The sequence below is a fragment of the Microcaecilia unicolor genome, chromosome 5, assembly GCF_901765095.1.
Source record: "Microcaecilia unicolor chromosome 5, aMicUni1.1, whole genome shotgun sequence".
NCBI lineage: Eukaryota > Metazoa > Chordata > Amphibia > Gymnophiona > Siphonopidae > Microcaecilia > Microcaecilia unicolor.
In genome coordinates this window covers 221,531,374-221,555,760 of record NC_044035.1, presented here as the reverse complement: position 1 = coordinate 221,555,760, position 24,387 = coordinate 221,531,374, and the positions used below count along the sequence as shown (strand labels likewise).

The following is a 24,387-nucleotide window of genomic DNA, read 5'->3' as shown; positions in this document are numbered from 1 at the left end:
AATATCTGTTCAATTAAGACATTGTTATCATTCAAGTTAAAACAATACATTCCTTCAAATTTCTCATACCCATGATTAGCCCTGAGAAGCAAATAGTCAATTACCGGGTGGTTCTGGACAACTGCTTTTCTTAAAAAATGTTTCCTGAGTTAAGGCTTTTATAAGAGAAAAGATAAGATTGATAGTTTTGGCTAAGGCACATGCCAGGTTTGTTAATTCAATACATATATGAAATGCTAAACCCAGTACTCCAACTAAGGAAGTGGCCAGGGCAAGCGCCTCAGCTTCTGAGAACAGGTGAATTGGGAAAGAGAGACTTAGGGATGAAGTTGCACATGAATCAGAGGAGGGCCACCTCAGGAGTGCTCCGGTGGTGAGCCCACCAATAGCATAGGGTTCCTCTGAAGCATTTGCAGGAACATAGGAGAAAGCCAATTTCCCACAAAGCAGAAAGCACCCAGCAGGCAAATACATAGGGATATAAGCAAAGGAGACTTGAGAAGAGACATTTCAGGTTAGTCCAGGAAAGGTAAGGTTGGTGACTTCCTTAGAAGCATTTGTAAAGTGGAGACAGTCACTCGCAGCACTTACAAGGACAAGTGGGAAAGGTTCTTCACTTGTGTAGTAGTAAGGGTGCGGACAGCACCTAGACTGTAAACAACAGAGGAGAAGGAAAGTGTTTTGCAATCATTCAAAGCATAGAGACTAGTTGCATTTTGGAGTGTACAAAAGGAAGATGGCACACTTATAAAACATGTGGCTGAAGTGCTGCTAGTGGTCAGGGTACTTCTTATAACTATTCAAGGATGCTTGGGCCAATAAAACACAAGAATTTTCAGTATGCTTCCCAGTAGGGAGAGATGTCATCAGTATCTACAGGAAAAAAAACCCACACATCATTGTACATATATAAGTAACAGGATTCTAGTAATAATACTTAAAGCTATGTATGATTAGAAAAAACAAACAAATGTAACAGAAGTGTGAAACATGATCTCTAACTTCCTCTCCATATGCTTGCCAATCAAGATGGTGTCGGAGTTCAATTTCAGCAATGCTCTGGTCACTGAACTATTCAAGTTCAATCTCTTCTATATATTGGTTGTGGGACCAGTTAAGTATTCCCATACAACTCCAGGGCTGGTGAATCTTTCTTCTTGCAGTGGGAGAGATGAATCCAGGAAGATAGTCCTTGGAGTTTCACAGCAGCATGTCTAACAAGCAGTACTAGGTACAAAGCAATGCATGGGCATGGAACCTTTACATACACATAGTCTCCTGGTTTCAGATGCACATAGCTGTGGGCAGTTCCTTCTATTGTTCAGAAGTCCTTCACCTGCAAGGGAAGATAGAGGAAAGAGCTTTTTACAAAGACCGACAATAAGTTAAGAGGTCACTGCGCAGCAGTAGGACAGAATCAGGAATGGTCCCTAACATTTCAGGAGTCACTAATAGTCAACCAGTTATAATCTCTTGAGTTATTAAAACCATCTTTGTCAATGAGGGAATTTCGGAGCACCATCAATGCAAAGACTAAACCCTGCACCTAGTCGATACCCCATTCAGAGGTAAGAGCTCTTAATTGCTGCTTAATCAAACCATTCACTTGTTTCACTTGGCCAGAGCTTTCAGGGCGATGTGGTGCATGTAGCTGCCTTTTCAGTCAAAACTGCTGCTCCAACCCCTCCCAAAGGGATGACACAAAGGAGGAACCCTGATCTGAAGAGATTACTCAAGGAATACTCCATGTTGGAAAGAAATGTGACATCAGTTTTTTTATGGTGGTCCCAGCAGTACAATTTGTGTCTGAGTAAACTTCCACCTAACCGGAAAACCTGCAAACAACCACAAACAAATACTTGAGCACTCCTTTGGCGAGAGGTAACTATGTGTAATCAAACTATATGTACAGGAATGGTCCCCAGGGTCTGGGGAACTGTGTAGGCGTTGGTCTACAAACTTTTCCTTTCTTTCCAGTAGCCCAGAATGGACGACAGGCTTAGATCACTGCTTCAACATGTTCTGGAAACTATGTATAGTACCAAATCACAGAAAAAGTCTTTATCATAGAATCTGGACAAACAATTAGATCACCCTTTTTCCACAATCCTTCTGCCATGGGGGCTGCTCCCCACTCAGTCCACACAGTATACTGACGTGAGTCTGCATGAGCAAAGTGTTCTTTCAGTTGTTCAAATGCAGCCATTTCTGGTAGAGGCTTAGGATATAGAAATTCTGTGTGGGAAGGGAAAGAGTATACTGGTAGGGCTGTACTACCATCCACAAGGACAGAATGAACAGACAGATAAACAAATGTTTACAGAAATTAGGAAAGCTGGCAAATTAGGCTACATTATAATAATGGGTGATCAATTACTCCAATATTGACTGGATAAATGCTACATCAGGGAGCATTAGGGAGGTAAAATTCTTAGATGTAATAAATGACTGCTTCTTGGAGCAATTGGTCCAAGAACCGAAAAGAAAGGGAGCTATTTTAGATCTAGTCATTAGTGGAATATAGGGCATGGTATGAGAGGTAATGGTGTTGGATCCGCTGGGAAACAGCGATCATAACATGATCAAATTTGAGCTGATATCTGGAGTGAAGTCACCAAATAAATCTACTGCAGCAGCATTCAATTTTCGAAAAGGTGACTATGACAAAATGAGGAAAATGGTTAAAAAGAAGATGAAAGAGTCAACCACAAAGGTTAAGACTTCAAATCAGCTGTGGACTTTGTTTAAAAATACTACGGTGGAAGCCCAGACCAGATGTATCCCACCTATTAGCAAAGGTGGAAAGAAAAGCAAACGAAAGCCAGCGTGGTTAAAAGGTGAAGTGAAAGAGACTATTAGAGCCAAAAGAATATCCTTCAAAGAATGGAAAAAGGATCCAAATTAAGAAAATAAGAAGCAGCATAAGCAGTGTCAAGATAGATGCAAAGCACAGATAAATAAGGCTAAAAGAGAATATGAAGAAAAACACGCCATGGAGACAAAAACTCATACTAACATCTTTTCAGGTACATCAGAAGCAGAAAGCCTGTGAGGGAATCTGTGGGACCGTTAGATCATGAAGGAGAAAAGGGGGCACTCAGGGAGGAGAAGGCCATAGAACAGAGACTGAATGAATTCTTTGCTTCAGTCTTTATGGAAGAACCTGTACCAGAAATGGTTTTCAAGAGTGATAATGCAGAGGAACTGAAAGAAATCTCAGTGAACTTGGAAGATGTACTGAGCCAAATTTACAAGTTAAAGAGTGATAAATCACCTGTACCAGATGGCACATACCCCAGGGTACTGAAAGAACTCAGACATGAAATTGCTCATCTGTTGTTAGTGATCTGTAACCTGTTGTTAAAATCATCCTTGGTACCTGAACATTGGAGGGTGGTCATTGTAATGCCACTTTTTAAAAAGGGTTCCGGGGTGATCCGAGAAATTACAAACCAGTAAGCCTGACTTCAGTGCTTGGGAAAATAGTGGAAACTTTTATAAAGAATAAAATTATGAAACACATAGTCAAACATGGTTTAATGGGACAGAGTCAGCATGGGTTCAGCCAAGGGAAGTTTTGACTCATCAATTTCCTTCATTTCTTTGAAGGCGTAAATAAACATGAGGATAAAGGTGAGCTGTTTGATGTAGTATATCTGGAATTTCAGAAATCTTTTGGCAAAGTTCCTCATGAGGGACACCTGAGAAAATTTAAAGTCATGGGACAGGAGGCAATGTCCTTCTGTGGATTAGGAATTGGTTATTGGACAGAAAACATAGGGTAGGATTACATGGCCAGTTTTCTCAATGGAGGAGGGTGAATAACGGCGTGCCACAGGGATCTGTACTGGGACCAGTGCTATTTAACATATTTATAAATGATCTGGAAGAACACAAGTGAAATGATTAAAACTGCAGATGACAAAACTATTCAAGGTTGTTAAAACACATGCGTACTGTGAAATATTACAGGGAATCCTTAGGAAATTGGAAGACTGAGCATTCAAATGGCAGATGAAATTTAATGTGGACAAATGCAAAGTGATGCACATTGGAAAGAATAATCCAAATCATAGTTACCTGATGCCAGGGTCCACCTTGGGGGTCAGCACTCAAGAAAAAGATCTAGGTGTCGTTGTAGATAATACACTGAAATCTTCTGCTCAGTGTATTGCGGTGGCCAAAAAAGCGAACAGGATGCTAGGAATTATTAGGAAAGGGATGGTGAATAAGACTGAAAATACTATAATACCTCTATATCGCCTCATGGTGCGACCACAACTTGAGTATTGTGTTCAATTTTGGTTGCTGTATCTCAAAAAAGATATAACGGCATTAGAAAAGGTTCAGAGAAGAGCGACCAAAGTGATAAAGGAGATGGAACTCCTCTAGTATGAGGAAAGGCTAAAGAGGTTAGGGCTCTTCAGTTTGGAAAAGAGACAGATGAGGGGAGATATGATTGAGGTCAACAAAATCCTGAGTGGTGTAGAACAAGTAGAAGTAAATCAATTTTTTACACATTCCAAAAGTACAAAGACTAGGGAACACTTGAGGAAATTACATGGAAATACTTTTAAAACAAATAGGAAGAAATATTTTTTCATTCAACGAATAGTTAAGTTCTGAAACTCTTTGCTGGAGGATGTGGTAACAGTGTTTGGTGTATCTAGGTTTTTAAAAGGTTTGGACAAGTTCCTGGCGGAAAGGTTCATAGTCTGCTATTGAGATAGATATGGGGAAGCAACTGCTTGCACTGGGATGTATAGCATAGAATGTTGCCACGATTTGGGTTTCTGCCAGGTACTTGTGACCTGGCTTGGCCACTGTTGGAAACAAGATTCTGGCTAGATGAACCATTGATCTGACCCAGTATGGCTACTCTTATGTTCTTACCTAGCTTAGTGGTTAGTGCAGAGGACTTTAATCCTGGGGAACTGAATTCAATTCCCACTGCAGCTCCTTGTGACTCTGGGCAAGTCACTTAACCCTCCATTGCCCCAGGTACAAAATAAGTACCTGAATATATGTAAACTGCTTTGAATGTAGCAACAGTGGAACCCTAAAGCATAGTCAGGTAATGACAGGCAGGTTGTATTAGTTAAAGATGCCTTTAATTCAACGAGGGCAGACCTCTGTTTTTCAGAAGGGGATAGAAAATCCCCTTCAGGCTCTTTTAATACAGCATAAAAAGGTTCAGCAACCTGCATGAAATTTGGAATCCATTGTCTACAGAACACAGTTAGTCCTAGAAAAAGCAGTCATGCTATTAAGGAAAGTCACATTTTAAATGGCCGTGATTCTTTCAGGAGTTATTTCCTTGTGAGAAGGTCCGCCAAGTATATTGCTGCCCCTCAAAGGAAAAATCTAAAAACTTATGGAATTCTGTGTGGAGAGCTATTGAAAAAACAGAGCTTAAGTCTATAACAGAAAAACAGGTAGAAGTTATTGGAATTAAAGTCCATATTCAGTGAGAGGGTCTAGTACCACAGGGAAATATGGCACTATTCTTTTTAGTGCTCTAAGATCTTGAATAAAGTGGTAGTTTTTTTCATCTGATTTAAGGACAGGCAAAATTGGAGTATTGCATGGAGAAGATATAGGATAAATGACCCCTTGTTGAATGAGGTCCTGCAACACTGGTCTGATAATCACTTCCAGTTGGAGATGGTGTTTAATTCGTGGTAGGGTAGCTCTGGGTTCACTACAATTCTGAATGGTGGCACTTTTAGAGACCCAATATTTGCGCCTGGCTTAGCTCAAGGGTCAAAATATACAAAATTACCACAGATACTCTGCTATTAATACTAGATAGTCTCAATACAAATATAGCAGAGTCTGTGAGGTATTATCATTACAATACAAGTTTACAAAAGTCGAAGACAATAGTATATGATTTGAATTTTTCTTGCTTTTGATTTAGCCATTTTGGCGCAATGTTTTAGGTGCAAGAAGGTTCCCTGACGAAGAGATTCGAAACGGGACCGTAGGAACCATTGCATTTCTCATGATTTAATTGGATTAAGCGCCTTTTCATATGAACATTTGGCAAGATAAGTGATTCTATATTTTCACATATTATATATTTTTTTGATAAAGTAAATAAAGTAAATAAAAAATTTAAAACAAGCAGGAAAACTGAGGGTTTTTGAGTCAGTGATGACTTTTTCTACGGACTATAAAATGAACACGTAAGTGTGTAAAATATAGCCGTAGTTGTTGAGACTTTTCCCTCATGGACAAAAAAACTCTGCTATATTTGTATTTAGCTCAAGGGTCCCCAGGAATATCCTTGAAGTCATCCTTCTCCTCAGCAGGTTGCAATAAGTACATGGAACCGTGCAAGGTTGCTTTGCTCCCACTAAGATTAGCTTTGACAATGCTAATAAAAGGGCTGTGATTTTAAATTGTGGATCTTGATGCTTCCTATGCCTTTGCATTGGATCACCAGGACACCCTCTAAGGTTTGGCACACCCATGTAGGAGCTTCCTGGTACCTCAGGGCTGACTAGATAGCCCCTGAATCCAGAATTAACCTGAAGGTTTTTTCTTCCACCCCACCCCCTTCCAACTCTGCTCCTTCGGAGCAAGGTAGCTGCAAGTTCATTAGGATAGGAACTTCCTCCTCTAGTCAGTCCTATGTGAAATCCAAATCCAGATCATCAGATTAATAGGCAGCAGCAGGCACCCTGGGTTGGAATTGATGGTTAATAGGGCACACAGTCTGGGGATTGTTGGGAGCAGGTAGGGCTAAGAGGGGCTGAGATGTGATAGGAGTTACTTGGGGATTATATGAGCACTCTCGCTTAATATGTCCTATCTGTCCACATTGATAACAAGGCCCTCTACTTCCATGATTCAAACCTCTTCCTCGGATATCTCCCCCTCGTCTTCTTCCTTGTCCCCAAACTAGCCTCATTAAGGAAGTAATCTACAAGCTCAGGAGTCACTGTTTCTGACCTTCCTTTTTCTGTTTCTCCTGCTCCTCCTTGTCTTTGATTTTAGCTTGCACTGCCTTGCAGCCAGAATAATTGCATTAGGGTCTTTAGTGGGCCAATTAAGCACTGCATTCTCTAACATTTCTTTAATAAGTGGTAGGAGTCCATTAACAATCATAGCCACCATCCCTTTCCCAGTTCTCTTATCCGGCTGCCTCAAAAAATGTTTAAAAGATTGAGCACACTGAGTATGGAAGGTTGTAACACTTTCCCCTTTCTCTTGCCTCAGAAATTTTAACCTAGTCCAGTCCACCTTGGCCTCACAAAATATTCCCAAGTTTACAGTCAGTTGCTTTCGTGTATTGATAAACCTCTCTATCTATTCATTACTAGTATAATCCTTTACGGGGTCTACTTTGGGCCACAAGCAGTCATCCTCACCACGGGTGATTTTTAAATAGTCTGAGTTATTAACAAACAATGTCTTAGGAAGCGTGGAGGGGCATAATCGAACGGGGCACCCAAGTTTTCCTGAGGACATCCTCGCAGGACGTCTCTGCGAAAGGGTGGGGAAACCTGTATTATCGAAACAAGATGGGTGGCCATCTTTCGTTTCGATAATACAGTCTGGGACGCCCAAATCTCCATATTTAGGTCGACCTTAGAGATGGTCGTCCCTGGTTTTCGTCGATAATGGAAACCCGATAATACAGTCTGGGACACCCAAATCTCCACATTTAGGTCGACCTTAGAGATGGTTGTCCCCGGTTTTTGGCGATAATAGAAACCGAGGACACCCATCTCAGAAACAACCAAATCCAAGCCCTTTAGTCGTGGGAGGAGCCAGCATTCGTAATGCACTGGTCCCGCTGACATGCCAGGACACCAACCAGGCACCCTAGGGGGCACAGCAGTGGACTTCACAAATTGCTCTCAGCAGTGGCGTACCAAGGGCAGAGCGGTGGGGGTGGTCTGCCCCAGGTGTAAGAAGGAGGGGGGCTGCTCCGCTCCCACTGCGCCTGACCGAAAGGCTGCTGGCACCAGAGTTAGCTCCTTCGACAGCCCCCCGACCCACTGCAGTTTAAAAATCGCTGAATTGGCGGCGCAGCTCTAGCATGCAGTGAACCACCTCTGCCTGTAAAAGAAGTGGATCGCCTCGTCGGGACTTTCCTCACTGTGTCCCGCCCTCACGGAAATAGGAAGTTACATCAGAGGAGGGCGGGACACAGTGAGGGAAGGCCCGACGAGGCGATCCACTTCTTTTACAGGCAGAGGCGCATTCACTGCACGCTAGGGCTGCACCGCCGATTCAGCAATTTTTAAACTGCAGCACAGTCAGTCGGGTGGCAGAGAGAAGGGGGCTGTCGAGGGAGCTGACAGGTGGGAACTGGGTCAGGGGATGGGCTCAAATGGGAAAAGGGGACTGGGTCAGGGGAGAAGGGGACTGGGTCGAGGGGGCTCAGATGGGAGATGGGGACTGGGTTGGGGGGCTCAGATGAGGGAAAGGGGGCTGGAGCTGGAACTGCGGTCTGAGAAGAGGGCGGGAGGGAGAATGGGGCCATGCCTGGGACAGGGGCAGGTGGGAGAATGGGTCTGGGGCTGAAAATGAGAGCAGGTGAGAGAATGGGGCTGGAGCTGAAAAGGGGGACCCTAATACAAGGCAGGTGGATTAAGGGGACTGGAACTGGGGGCTGAAAAGAGAGGGCAGAGAGAGAGAGAGGGGACAGATCCTGGATGGAATGGGGAGAGAGAGGGAGGGCAGACCCTGGATGGATGGGAGAGGGAGGGCAAATGGTGGATCGAAGGGGCAGAGAGAAAGGGCCAACAGTGGATTAATACATTTTGACTAACTTTCGGAGAACAAAATCCCCTTCCTCAGGTCAGGATAGGATACTGTAACAGCAGTATACTGTATTGACCTGAGGAAGGAGGTTTTGGCCTCTGAAAGCTAAATGTATTAGTCCAATAAAATGGTATTATTTTATTTTCTAGATTTGTTTTATTTCTATTTGTTAATTTGTAAAGTGGTGATTGGTATTTGTTAGTTTTTTCAAATTTACATCTGCTGTCTTTATATTTTGCACAGTACTAGGGGACATTTTCTGTTTCTGTGGTGTTGCATTGTATGCAGAGTCTGGCATCGGGGGGTTCAGTTTAATTTTTGTCTAAATAGAAAGTTTATGATTACTTATTCTATAGTGGATTAGGGTGTATCTGTGTTTGTGAAAAAGACATGGCTTTCGGTTGGCATTGACTGTGCAGGATCGACGATCTGTACTAATCTGTCTGTTTTCATTTTACAGTAGGTGAATTGTTGTTCTAGTGCTCACTGTAGTGTTTAAGATGCTTTCCTTTTCCTTGTGTGACTCATAGAAATTACTGCTTATGGTATGGTAGAATTGCTCCATAGGTCCAGAGTGTTTTGTATTCTCGGTATGCCTAGTACAAGATTTTGGATGGGAGTATTAAAAAATGACCGGCCCCCGGTGTCAAATACCCTAGGTATGCCACTGGCTCCCAGGTGCATAGCTCCCTTACCTTGGGTGCTGATCCCCCCCCAAAAAAACAAAACCCACTCCCCACAACTGTACAACACTACCATAGCCCTAAGGGGTGAAGGGGGGCACCTACATGTGGGTACAGTGGGTTTCTGGTGGGTTTTGAAGGGCTCACATTTACCACCACAAGTGTAACAAGTAGGGGGGGGTGGGCTTGGGTCCGCCTGCCTGAAGTGCACTGCACCCACTAAAACTGCTCCAGGGACCTGCATACTGCTGTCATGGAGCTGGGTATGACATTTGAGGCTGGCAAAAAATATTTTAAAAGTTTTTTTTAGGGTGGGAGGGGGTTAGTGACCACTAGGGAAGTAAGGGGAGGTCATCCCCAATTCCCTACGGTGGTCATCTGGTCAGTTTGGGCACCTTTTTGTGGCTTGGTCGCAAGAAAAAATGGACCAAGTAAAGTTGGCCAAGTGCTCATCAGGGATGCCCTTCTTTTTTCCATTATCGGCTGAGGATGCCTATGTGTTAAGCACGCCCCAGTCCCGCCTTCGCTATGCTTCTGACACGCCCCGTGAACTTTGGTCGTCCCCGCGATGGAAAGCAGTTGAGGGCACCCAAAATCGGCTTTCGATTATGCCAATTTGGGTGACCCTGGGAGAAGGACGCCCATCTCCCGATTTGTGTCGAAAGATGGGCGCCCTTTTCTTTCGAAAATGAGCCTAATAGTTACATCTGTCCAAGTAGGATTATAGGAAGCTATTAACTGCTTTCAGGTTTCCATGAATCGCATAGGATTGTCACATGGATTTGGAAAACATTTTGGTAGGACTCCAATTAACTGGAACAGACATAGTTCCTCCCTGGCAGAGGGAAACACCATTAATGGAAACATGTGACTAGGTCCTGGATAACTCAGAGAGAGTACCTAGCACCTTATCAGTCCTCTCAAGTAAATTTGTAGCCTTCCCATCAGTTAGAGCACTCTGTAATCTTTTCAACTGTGTACGATGCCAAAGTGCATCATACAAATAAGTACCTGAATATACTATCCTGCTTATAATCGAAAGAGAAAAACGCCTATATTGCGACCCAAATCGGGAGATGGGCGTCTTTCTCCCGTGGGCACCCAAATCGGTATAATCGAAAGCCGATTTTGGGCGTTTCCAACTGCAATCCATTGTGGAAACGGGTAAAGTTGATGGAGGGGGGTGTCGGATGTGTGGTGAAGGCGGAACTGGGGCATGGTTATCGGCCGAGGAGAGATGGGCATCTTTAGCTGATAATCGGAAAAAAAAGGCGTTTTTACCATGATTTTGGGTCACTTTTTTTTTACCCTTTTTTTTCACGAACAAGTCCCAAAAAAGTGCCCCAACTGTCCAGATGACCACTGGAGGGAATCAGGGATCACCTCCCCGGACTCCCCCAGTGGTCACTAACCCCCTCCCACCAAAAAAAACCACTTTAACAACTTTTTTTCCAGCCTCTATGCCAGCCTCAAATGCCGTACCCACCTCCATGACAGCAGAATGTGTTCTATCCTGTGACAGCCTTTCCATGGTTCTGATGTGGCTCTCGGGTGAGTGTGACACCTTTTCTGTTATGTGGGTGTAGGGTATTGGGCTCCGTGATTCCACTAGCTTGTGGCAAATGCTCACGATGTTGGTAGTTGGTAGGCTCTACTCCCATGGTGCTTACTGGGTCAGAGTGTGCCCTGTTGTGTTTCCGGTAGTCCATGAGGTAGTGGCCATTTTTGTAAGCCAGTTTTAGATCCCTTTCACGTGTTAGCCATGTTACAGAACTTAGTTCTTACCTTGAATGTGGCTGAAATAGGGCATTGTATAGCATTCTGCCAGCTCTGACCTACTGCTCATCTCAGTAACAGGGAGACTCGTTGCCAGTTAACTATGAGTAAGCGTGCTTATTCCAATAAAGGACGTTTTCGGAGAGATTAGTCTTCAGGTGTCAACTGGTGTGCCAAGGTTATATAGCAGCAACAAGTCCTAGAGGCCTGCGTGTATGCAGGTCCCTGGAGCACTTTTAGTGGGTACCGCAGTGCACTTCAGCCAGGTGGACCCAGGCCCATCCCCCCCTACCTGTAACACTTGTGCTGATAAATGGGAGGTCTCCAAAACCCACTGTACCCACATGTAGGTGCCCCCTTCACCCCTAAGAGCTATGGTAATGTTGTACATTTGTAGGTAGTGGGTTTTGGGGGAGGGGGTTTGGGTACTCAGCACCCGTGGTAAGGGAGCTATGCATGTGGGAGCTTTTTCTGAAGTCCACCGCACTGACCTCTAGGGTGCCCAGTTGGTGTCCGGGCATATCAGGGGGCCAGTGTACTATGAATCCTGGCCCCTCCCATGACCAAATGGCTCGGATTAGGGCGTTTTTAGTTTCCATTATCACAAAAAAAAAACAAACGCCCAGCTGAAAAACGTCCATTTTTTAAAAAATACGGTCTGTCCCGCCTCTTCACATACCCGTTTTCAGACATAGATGCCCATGGAGATAGGCGTTCGCATTTGATTATGCCCCTCCACGTAAACCGCTTTGAATGTAGTTGCAAAAACCACAGTCCCATTTCCCTTTTCCCTTTCCCTATGTGATGAGGACCCACTCCTTATTTTAGTACACAGGTCACCTACATATTGCATATATTCCAGCTTGATCATACAATCTTCAATATTTTATTCACCACGGACCTTTTCATGTCTAATTCAAAATTACATTTTCCAGTAGAATCTTAAGCTCAGCCATGGGTTTATCCAAATTTCTATAGGGCTTACGGTCTTGTTCAGGTAATAAGATTAATAGGTCTGTAATTTTACACAGGTCAATCTCCCTGTCCTTCTTATTCAGGGAATTGGTGTACCAACGGTACCAACCTTCAGGCAGTTAGCTGTCAGAGACCAAATTTCCCTTATAAAAAAACATTGATCTTTCTCGAGTTTAGCTAAAGGATCAGCACCAGGCAAAGGGATGCTAATCAGCTGGTTTTGGTTTCACCTCATCAGTACCAGACAGAAAAGCACTTACAATACACCTCGTATGCAGGAGAGGTGGTAGGCACTGATAGAGGTGGAAGCAAATCATGCCCTGGGAGTGGTTAATTTTTCTCACTGAGGAGCAGGGTAATTTGCTGACTTTTATCTTTTAGCTTTCTAACTTTTGTACTTTCATCAGACTGGCACTGATATTTAATTCTTTCTTGCTCCAGACCCTGTGTCGTTTCCTGTCACCAGCACAAAATCTGACAGTCATGACTTTTCAAGTCCCTCATGAGGCACTCCAACTACAGCTGGGTAAACAAATAAGACAGTTTCTCTATGGAAAAAGTTCTGTTCACAGGAAACTGTAACCGCTTTATTCTTTCAGTCATACGATGCCATCAAGGGATAGGCATGAGCACTCCCCTGCCATGACTTTTTAACATTACCCCAATTGGTCCACCGTTATCAGTAGCTTCCTTTATGAGGATCCTGCAGCAGTTCCTTAGCATTATGCTCTTTCGAACAAATAGACCCCATTTTCCTACCTGAGAGAAAATCCTTCATTGACATCACCCAGAGAGGAATCTGAGTCATGTTGTTTGCTTGGGAATCTCATCTAGACAGGCTACCCACCTGGCTCTTGTCTCCTGTCCCTGGGAGAGGTCAAGGGAAAGAAATTCACACACACACAAATCACTGTTTGTCAAATAGCAAAAGGCTTTTGCAGAATAGTCACAGGGTCCACTTAACAGCAGTGGAATCACATTGGACTGACTCAACCTACCTCATTACCTCTGCCTTTTTATTAAAGAGTTATCAGATCATGAGTTAACAGGTCAGCAGTTTCACATCGTTAGTCATAAGGCACAAATTATTGATGATCAAATGGTAAGTCCAATCAGCAGGCTATTAGCAATCCAGGACAAAATTCAACAACTGTCAACATTATCAGTTCATTATCAATGGTAATGGTCCAGTAAAAGGAACTTATGGGCCAATGATTAGAAGCAAACATAGGCGCTAGAGGCTGTTAGCGCCACACTAGCGCCTGCGTTTGCTACCACCCCATGATTAGAGCCCCTGAGCATATGAAACAATGTGCTCGCGGGCTCTGAACGCAACTAGCATGCAAAACAGGGCTCAGCATAAGTAGCATGCAAATGCATGCTAAACCTATTCATCTCCAATGATCAGTGCACCAAAGATTGGCTTGCTGGCCATGGCAAACCCTATGCCAGCTCAGAGCTGGCATTAGGGTTTGCAGACCATTGGGGATGAATGGTGAGCCCTGTCCAGAATGCATTTGCATGCTAGCTGGCCAGTGGCCCCCATTCCCCCTAATGCAGCAGCCCTGGCAGGAACCCCGACCCGAAACCCCTCCCCCCAGCAACAGGGGGCTGAAGGTCCGGTGGACCTCCAGTCCCCCTAACCCCTGCCCCCAGCATCCCACCAATGTCCCTGGTGGTCTAGTAGGCTGCGGGTAAATCCCCCCACCTGGTGGTCTAGTGGCCCTTCCCCACCCCCTACCTGCAGTTGGAGGAGGGAAGTGACCTTCCACCTCTTCCATTGGCACCGCCTACAAAATGGCGGTGCCCAGCCCTGCCAAACTCCCTTATATGGTGTGAAGCCTCACTCAGTGCACTGGGCAGGGCTGGGCACTGCCATTTTGCAGGTGGCGCCAATAGAAGATGAGGGAGGCCACCTCCTTCCACCAACTGCAGGTAGGGGGTGGGGAAGGGCCGCTAGGCCACCAGGTGGGGGGATTTACCTGTGGCCCACTTGGCCTCAGGGACATCAGTGGGATGCTGGGGGGGGGGTTAAAGGGGGCTAGAGACCCACTGGATCTCCTGCCCCCCTGAACCTGTCGGGGTGGTCAAGGAGACCGGAGGATCGTCGGACCTCCAGCCCCCATTTCGCTTGGCTTGGGCAGGGGTAGTTGGGGTCTGGTGACCTCCAGCACCTGTGTTTGAACAGCCCAGACCTGTCAAATAAGTGCAAAAGGATTGTCAAGGACTGTCCTGCACTTCTACCCCATGATCAGAGAGAATTGTGTGCTTAAATTTGCATGCAATTATCTCTGATCATAGGTCCGGTAAAGCCCTGCGCTGTTCCAGCCCTATTATTAAAGCGCTGTTTGGAACAGTGTGGTGCTTTTGATCATCTGCCTATTAATGTAGCTGGCACATATATACAGTTTCTCCTTACATATGCAGTGTACTCAGGGTCAGGGATATGTAGACTAATGACATATAATCACTCCTAGTTCCCTGTTCTTTGTTCTGCCTTACACGACATGTTTATCACTTCAGACAATTGCTAATATCTGCACAGGACATTAGTTACATGGCAAAACTCAAACTGCTTGCTTAGCAAGAATGTGCTTGTCCTATTTTATATCTTATTCTTCCATCCCAATGTTTAACCCTAGATATTCTTTTTCAGAGCTGCCAAGAGACTGGGCAAGGCCGCCCCGGGGCCCCGCCCCTGAGGTCATCGTTGCCGCCGCCCCCCCGGGCCGCCGTGCCACAGTCCCCACCCGCCCCCCTCCGTCCGCCACCGAGCCGGGCCCTCTAGATTGAAATCATCACAGCGGAAGTTACATCAGATGAGGGCGGGACACAGGGAGGAAAGGCCCGAAGGAAGGCGAATCTGATCTGCCGCTGCTGTGCTTTCAGTCACGGAGGTGACAGGTGATGCGCTGTGATGATTTCAATGGAGGGGGGCGGGTGGGGACTGTGGTGCGGCGACCTCGGGGGCGGGGCTGAGGGCGGGTGAGATAGGGGACTGCGGCGCCGGGCCCCCCTATCAACAACCTGTTATGCTGTATGTTACCATCAGTCATGTGATACCATAATGGGCCTGAAAGCATCCAGAAAGTAATTTTATAGCCCATAATTAAACATCTTTCCCCCAACACTGTAAGGGCTTTGTCTACACTATAGATCTCCAGCAGCCTTGGTGAGTTTTTGGTTTTGCATAATATCCTACATTGCTACTTTTTCTTTGGCAGAGAGGGTCAGAGTCATCACAAACCCACAGTGATGAGAAAGATTAGCCAGCCAGCTGCATAATGTTGCATTGCTCAGTTCTTACAATCTATAAGCTGTTTACAGCAATAGATGCTGACAGAATATATACAGAATATATGATCATATAGACTCTATTTGAGGGAGTCTATAGGATGCTGCCACTTCCCCTTACAAATACTCCCTCACAGTGTCAGAGCCACCTTAAATCCCATTGTCCCACCCAAGAGCGAAGTGACACAGGAGAAGTGGAGCCAGGAGGGCATGGTCTAGGAAGTATAAAAGCCTGGACCAAGCTAGGTTAAGGCGGCCCAAAGGGAAGCAGTGATGCCTGACTGCATTAGCCTCCATCACCCAGGGGCAGACTGACCATTTGGTCAACTGGGCAGTGCCCAAGAGCCCAGAGGCTCTGCCCGGATGCCCGGTGATCTAGTAGCCTCAGCAGGTGGAAACATGTTCTTTCCAGCCCAGCCCACTGGGCTGCCGCTATTCCCTCTGCCCGGCCCCACCATATTTAAAAAATGGCAGCCGAGACTGTCAAGACCCGCGAAACTACCGCGAAAAGACTCGGCTGCCATTTTGGAAACACGGCGGTGCTGGCAGCGCAGTGGTCAGGAGAGAACATACCCCCCCCCCCCGCAGAGGCCACCAGACTACCAGGATCCCTCAGGTCGGACCAGGGCACCGGGGGCATTGGCTGCAGCAGCAGGAGCGGCAGGGGGGTGTGGGTAGGGAGCCCAGACCACCCTCAGTCCTCCCCTGCCATCACCTACGTGTGAACTGCAACTGCTACAGTCAGGTAAGCCAAATTCAACTTTGAACCTTGCAACTTTGGATTTTAACCCAAGTAACTCCTAGAGACTATATTGGTAACTCTGGGGAACAAGGCCAGAGATAAATAAAGTGTACTGCTGTGCTGAGAGACAGTAGTATATGCCATGACCCTGCAGGAGCAAGTCACTGGAGAACCTTGTTAAGTCTAAAGAATATATTTTTTATTTATTTTCTCTCCCCTACCTGTGAATGGAACAGAACTCCGTCCTATCTGATACTTAAAACAAATAGTATTTTTTTCTTTTACTTGCACCTGTTCTGTGGCTTCAATTTGTCTGGCTCCAGGCCTGCCCTCGCTCATGTTACCACAGGCAACAAGAGGAGAGCATATGGAACGAAAGACCAGCTCTTGCTAAATAAAGCCATTTTGGCTAGTGCTAAGAAAAGCAGCAACCTCAGTGCAGAATGGATTGATTAAAAGAAAGCCTTTGATAGTGCCCCACACTTCTGGATAATAAATTGCCTTGAAATATACAAAATAAACACTAAATTGATCAAGTACATTAACTTCACCATGAAAATGTGGCAAACCACACTGTATCTCCAGTTTGACCATGGACAGTATGTCATTCCTAATATTAGGATCCAGCGAGGAATATTTCAGAGAGACTCTTTGTTACCACTCTTGTTTTTTATAGTACTTAATCCTTTGAGTACACTTCTTAACTCTTTGGGTTATGGATTTAGCATTAATCTTAGAACTGGCAAAGACCCAAAGGTAACATGTTTATGTTTATTAAAACTTGATATACCGCCTTTACTCTTTGGAGATCAAAACGGTTTACAAATAAAATATACAATTATACATAGAATCTAAGAAAACAGAATGCCACAGCTGTTATATGTAGATGACTTGAAGCTCTACAGTTCCAGCAATCAACATTTGACAGAACTCAGTTTAGTATAAAGCTTTTCAGGTGACATCAGGTCTAAATACATTTTATTGATTTAGATTTTACTCACACCATTTTCAGAAGTAGTTCAAGATGAATTCCATTCAGGTACACTGAGCATTTCTCTGTTGTAGGAGGGCTCACAATCTAATTTTATACCTGAGGCAATAGAGGGTTAAGTGACTTGCCCAAGATCACAAGGAGTAGCAGTGGGATTTGAACTAACCACCGCTGGATGGGTGGATGCCAAGATTTGTGATCTAACCCCCACTAGGCTACTCCTCCACTGTTGAGGCAATATTCCTAGGAGGAAATATGAGTAAAACTTAAGTACATAAGTATTGCCATACTGGGACAGACCAAAGGTCCATCAAGCCCAGCATCCTGTTTCCAGCAGTGGCCAATCCAGGTCACAAATACCTGGAAAGATCCCCAAAAAGTACAAAACATTTTATGCTGCTTATCCCAGAAATAAGCAGTGGATTTTCCCCAAGTTCATTTTATTTTATTTATTTATTTGTAGCATTTGTATCCCACATTTTCCCACCACTTTTCAGGCTCAATGTGGCTTACATTTGCCGTAATGGTGGTAGCCATTTCCGGGTAACAGAAATTACAAATAGTATTGCGTTAAGGTGCTTACATACATGGTAACAGTCATGGAACATAACATGGATGGAGCAGATCATGGTGTATATATACATCATGTGGATATATACATAGTAAAGAAGAATAAATTATGATATTGCATGAAGGTTGTAACATATATTAGGTCATCCACTATAAGAGACCCTATTCAGCATAAGGTATAACGTGGTATTACTTGATTATTAATTTCAAAATGTTTAAACAGTCATGTGATAAGGGTTTGGTTTTGTCTAGATTATGTATAGTGTTGTTATTTAGTATTTAGGATGGATGCTTGTCGTATGCCTTCTTGAAAAGATCTGTTTTCAGTAGCCTTCGGAATATAGTTGTCTTGCGTTATTTTTATGGCCTTCGGTAGTACGTTCCATAGTTGCGTGCAGATGTATGAGAAACTAGTCGCGTATGTGGATTTATATTTTAGCCTTTTGCAGTTAGGGTAGTGGAGATTTAGGAATGTGCGTGATGATCTTTTTGCATTCCTAGCAGGCAAGTCTATAAGGTCTGACATGTAGATTGGAGCTTCTCCGTGAACGATTTTGTGGACCAGGGTGCAAACTTTGAACACAATACATTCTTTTAGTGGGAGCCAGTGTAATTTTTCTCTTAGGGGTTTGGCGCTTTCGTATTTCGCTTTCCCAAATATGAGTCTGGCTGCTGTGTTTTGAGCAGTTTGAAGCTTTTTAATGATTTGTTCTTTGCATCCGGCATAAATGGCGTTGCAGTAGTCTACATGACTGAGCACCATTGATTGTACTAGGCTGCGGAATACTTCCCTTGGGGAAAAAAGGTTTGATTCTTTTAAGTTTCCACATTGAGTAGAACATTTTCTTTGCTGTATTTGCACTGCATATAGAGTCTGGGTTTCTTTGGCAGAGGGGAAGGGGTCTCCATTTTAGTTTTGTCAGCTTATCTTTTTGTGGTCCCCTATTTTGTATGAAGTGAGGGTCTGGAAAACAGAGAACTAACCCATCTGAAGACATTCCTCTGGAAGATATTAAGCTACTTTCAATCACTGTCAGCCATTTTGCCCCCCCAATACTGCATTTCTACATCTAGAACCTGTGTATTTCTAAAGGTCCACAAACTCTCCCTTTGCTAAATCACGTGAGAGGGGGCATAATGAGAGAAATTTCCCATTGTTAATTATTTTTAACTGAAAATTAGCTATCTATATATCTTCACTGTTTTAATAGAGCAGCTTCCTAAAATTGTCTTTTCTTTTGGAGATGTATGCAAATCAATTTGCAAATATACCACTCCACTCTTTGTCACCCCCCAAATGAAACAGTCAAACTACACCCAAGACTAAAGCTAACTGCTTTTATCACATTCTCTGACAAATTCTAGAGTTTAATTATGGAGAACAGTTTCAGCCATTACTTGCAAGAGAACTGAAAATTATATGAGCTGCCCACTGCAAAAGACAGACCATTTAAAGGACGAGGAGGGGATGAATGATTTTGGTCAGTTTTCTGCAGTCAAAACCTTAAAGAGCTGCTCTACTTTTGATGTCCAAGTGAAAAATAAAATACTTATTTTACAGTGTGTCATTTTAATTATGGTCTATGGACTTTTCCTTTAGGAAGCCGTCCAAACCTTTTTTAAACCCCCCTAAGCTAACCGCCTTTACCACATTCTCTGGCAACAAATTCTAGAGTTTAATTACATGTTGAGTGAAGAAACATTTTCTCTGATTCATTTTAAATTTACTACTTTGTAGCTTCATCGCATGCCCCCTAGTCCTAGTATTGTTGGAAAGAGTAAACAGACACTTCACATCTACCCATTCTACTCCACTCATTATTTTATAGACCTCTATCATATCGCCCCTCAACCATCTTTTCTCCAAGCTGAAGAGCCCTAGCCACTTTAGCCTTTCCTCATAGGGAACTCGTTACATCCCTTTATCATTTTTGTTGCCCTTTTCTGCACTTTTAAAATTCCACTATATCTTATTTGAGATGTGGTGACCAGAATTTAACACAATATTCAAGGTGTGGTCTCATCATGGAGCGATACAAAGGCATTATAACGTCCTCATTTTTGTTTTCCATTCCTTTCCTAATAATACCTAACATTCTATTTGCTTTCTTAGCCGCTACAGCACACTGAGCAGTAGGTTTCAATGTATCATCAATGACAACACCTAGATCCCTTTCTTGGTCGGTGACTCCTAACGTGGTACCTTGCATTACGTAGCTATAATTTGGGTTCCTCTTTTCCACATGCATCACTTTGCATTTGCTCACATTAAACGTCATCTGCAATTTAGACGCCCAGTCTCCCAGTCTCGTAAGGTTCTCTTGTAATTTTTCATAATCCTCTTGCGATTTAACAACTTTGAATAACTTTGTATTGTCAGCAAATTTAATTACCTCACTAGTTACCCCCATCTCTAGGTCATTTATAAATATGTTAAAAAACAGCAGTCCCAGCACAGACCCCTGGGGAACCCCACTATCTACTTCTCCATTGAGAATATTGACAATTTAACCCTACTCTGTGTTCTATCTTTTAACCAGTTTTTAATCAACAATAAGACACTGAGGGGCATTTTCGAATGGCGCCAGCCATCTCCATGGCCAGTAATCTCCGGGGCCGGCTCCACAAGTGGACGGAGCCAACCGTATTTTCAAAAAAGATGGCCGGCCATCTTTTTTTTCGATAATAAGGTTGGGGCCGTCCAAATGTCAGAGATGGCCAGGTTTGAGATGGCCGGCCTCAGTTTTTGCCCATAATGGAAACCGAAGCCGGCCATCTCAAACAGGGGCCAGGATTCGTAGTGCACTGGTCCCCCTCACATGCCAGGACACCAACCGGGCACCCTAGGGGGCACGTCTACAAATTTAAAAAAATAATAAAAATAACTCCCAGGTGCATAGCTCCCTTACCTTGGATGCTGAGCCCCCCAACCCCCCCCCCCCAAAAAAAAAAATGCACTCCCACAACTATAGACCACTTCCATAGCCCTAAGGGGTGAAGGGGGGCACCCACATGTGGGTACAGTGGGTTTCTGGTGGGTTTTGAAGGGCTCCAATTTTCCACCACAAGAGTAACCGGTGGGGGGTGGGCCTGGGTCTGCCTGCCTGAGTTATACTGCACCCACTAAAACTGCTCCAGGGACCTGCATACTGCTGCCATTGACTGGAGTAAGACATTTGAGGCTGGCATAGAGGCTGGCAAAAAAAAGCTCTTAAAGTTGTTTTTTTTAGGGTGGGAGGGGGTTAGTGACCACTGGCAGTTCAGGCACTTTTTTGTGACTTGGACCTAAAAAAAAAAAAGGGACCAAAAAAAGCGGACCAAATTCTCGCCAGGGACACCCATTTTTTCCATTATCGGAAGAAGCCGGCCATCTCTTAACCACGCCCCAGCACGCCCCTGTCCCGCCTTTGCTACCCTTCTGACACGCCCCCGGGAACTTCGGCCGTCCCGGTGACGGAAAGCAGTTGGGGACACCCAAAATCGGCTTTCGATTATGCCGATTTTGGCGCCCATCTCCTGAATTGTGTCAAAAGATGGGCGCCCTTCTCTTTCAAAAATGAGCTGGACTACCTCCTATCCCATGACTCTTCAATTTTCTCTGGAGTCTTTCATGAGGTACTTTATCAAATGCTTTTTGAAAATCCAGGCCTATTTAACATCATCAATGCTAAAAGGGAGCCGCATTTCTCTGCAGCATCTTTTTCATATTTAGCGTAAAGACATACTGTATTCCACCACATATCATAAGATAACTTCGTAAAGTCCTTCCAATTTTGACATATCAGTTTTAAAGCAACTTGAATCAATATACGTAATGATTTGGCTATTTGAGGTTGTATTACCGTGTCTAAACCAAATTCTCCCGGGATTATGATTTTGTATGTTAGAGAGATCTTAAAATCTAGAATATGGGAAATAGTGTCCTCTATCAGTTTTTTTGTTAGGTTGCCAAATGGCCACCAGGCTTCAACAATTGTGCAGGCCTCTAGTTTACTGTTGAGTTATCAAACATGTTTGAAATATGTATTCTCTGAGGACAAGAAGGCTTATAATTTTCACAAATGGGTGATGCCAATCCACATTTGCCTTTCATTTCCATCTTTTGTAAAGGAAATGGCTGTTGCCATTCCATTTCCTTTGGAAGTGCTGGATGAGCCCAGGGCCAAGATGCTCAAGGTCCTGTACTATACATCTCTTCCTAAGGAGGCTGTGACTGCCCCTCTCTATGAGGTACTCAGGGAAGTCCTTATCAGAACTGGGAGTCCCTCCTGTCAGTTCCTATCATGCCCAAGAAGACTGTCACCCAGTACCAGCTCCACAGTGTGCCTGGTTTTGATAGGCCTCAGTTGCCTCACAATTTCATGGTGGTGGAATCTGCTCTCAAAAGAACCAGGATTTCCAGAGACTATGCCTCGGCACCCCCAGGCAGAGAAGCTAGAACCCTGGATTCTTTTGGGAGGAAGCTGTACCAGGCTTCAATGCTCATTTCCCATATTCAATCTTACCAACTCTTCACTAGTGTTTACTTGAGAAACTCAGTGCACCACCTGTCAGACTTGGTTGACATGCTCCCTCCGGAGCAGGCTGAGCCTTTTCGCCAGTTGGTCAAGCAGCAGAAGGCATGTCGAAAGTTCTTGTCTAGGGGCACTTACAACACTTTAGATGTGGCAATCAGGATCTCTGCTCAAAGTTTAACAATGCACAGACTCTCATTGCGTGTTTCTGACTTGGAACATTCTGTTCAGCAGAGGTTGGTGGATGCCCCTTGCCGGGGGGAAAACCTATTTGGAAAGAAGGTTGAAGAGGTCACTGACCAAATAAAAAAAACACACTGATAGCCCCTAAGTGGCTGTATAAATTTCAAATGCTACCGCTGCACCTGCGGCGGAGGGAGGAAAAGGAACTACAGAAAATATTAAGGAAGTTTTTATGGAGAAATGAGCACCCCAGGCTAACCTTAGATGTGTTGAGCAAACCTAAAATGCATGGGGGCATGGGACTGTTAAATATTAGGTACCTCACAATTGCTTGCACTATGCGACACATAAGAGACTGGCTGGTGGGGAGCCAACAGTTTACAAACACTCAGCTGGAGGCCTCCCTTATGCCAGAGGTTCATCTGAGATATGTACTACATACCACCAAGACGAGGCCTGCGGGCACATCTCCTATGAACTGGTTCGTCCGCTCGGCGAGGGCAATGTGGAGATGGCTGTGCCACAGACAGGGTTTTTCTGCAGCGGCCACACCATTTGTATCACTGAGCTTAAAACTGGATTTCCCGGCAGGGACAACAGGAAAAACCTTTGCGCATTGGAAGCAGCAGGGCATACATTATTTATATCAACTGCTGGACAAGGAAGGGCAGCTTAAACCCCTGGAGGAGATACAAAGAGAATATGGCTTACTTACTAAAGACTTTTATGCTTACGCTCAAGTAAAGCATTATGCCCATTCATTAGGAGCATTTAATTTAAGTGAGGATGTGCAAGACACGCTCTCGACAGCACTCACCCTAGGATCACAGAACATAGTCCCATTACGCTTTCACCATAGGCATCTTCTGGATACCACTGAAGACATTGATTACTGTAAAGTGACGAAGAACTGGTCACAAGAACTTGGAGTCGAGGTTACGGTGGAAGTGTTTCAGAACTTCCTGCTGGCCATTCTACACAGATCACCCTTTATTAGACAATGGGAACAGCAGTATAAGTTTGCTCTGAGGGCCTATATAGCGCCGGATAGGGCGCAAAAAGCAGGCTTTGGAACGGGGATCTGCCCTAAATGTGGAGAGACAATGGCAACCCTGGGACATATGTTCTGGCAATGTCCGGATATCAGACAGTTTTGGATACAAATACTGGTGGAGATTGGACACAGCTGGAAGCGGAAAGTAGCGGCCAACCCTTTGCTCTTGTTTGATATCTACAATATGGCAAAGCCCATACCAGCGGGGTGCGTTGGATTCTTAAAAAGGGCAACCTTGATAGGGAAGCAGGTGATTTTGTTAAAATGGAGAGAGGAGCAGCCACCCACCAGAGAACTGTGGAGATCAAAAATGACAGAGTTACTGCATACAGAGCTATGTGGTTCCACTACTCTGGTGGCCCAGGATTGGGACCCGAGTGCCTTTCGGAGAGTGTGGGAGAGATACTGGAATACGCTCCATCCTCAGACCAAGCGAAAAATCTTATGTAAGTTGACTGGTAAACATGGACATAAATCAGCACCTTCCACTGCCAAAGACTAAGACACTTACCTTCACCACTCAGGCAATAAGAGGATGACAAGGGGGGGGGGGGGGGGGGGGGAAGGGAAGGAAAGAGGGGGGAGGTTGGGATGGGAAGGGGGGTTGGTTAATAGTTAGATGTAGATGTCGTTAATAATACCGTGGGAAGATACCTCAGAGGGTCATAAGAGAACAGGCCTTCTGATACTGGACTTAAGATTTGCATAAGCGGTATTTGGGTTGGAAAGGGGAGACATTCTTTGCAAAAAAAAAATGTTTTTCAGATGACTGATGATTGTTTCTTACATGTGGTTTACATTACATTTGTCATCAATAAAAATGATTT

At 44.4% G+C, this 24,387-nt stretch overlaps 1 protein-coding gene across 2 annotated transcripts in view; it reads right to left on the bottom strand.

Annotated features, from left to right (window-relative positions):
- The window catches only part of GJA5 (gap junction protein alpha 5), a 45,854-nt gene that overhangs the window by 10,856 nt on the left and 10,611 nt on the right, over window positions 1–24,387 (bottom strand). Inside the window, exons 2-3 of one of the 2 annotated variants that reach the window (XM_030203800.1) lie at window positions 1,269–1,336; window positions 592–651 (exon numbers count right to left, since the gene is read on the bottom strand). The exons of the other annotated variant lie outside the window; for it this stretch is intronic. The gene's annotated coding sequence lies outside the window, so the exon portion shown is untranslated. The remainder of the gene's footprint in view (window positions 1–591; window positions 652–1,268; window positions 1,337–24,387) is intronic. 2 annotated transcript variants of the gene reach the window in all.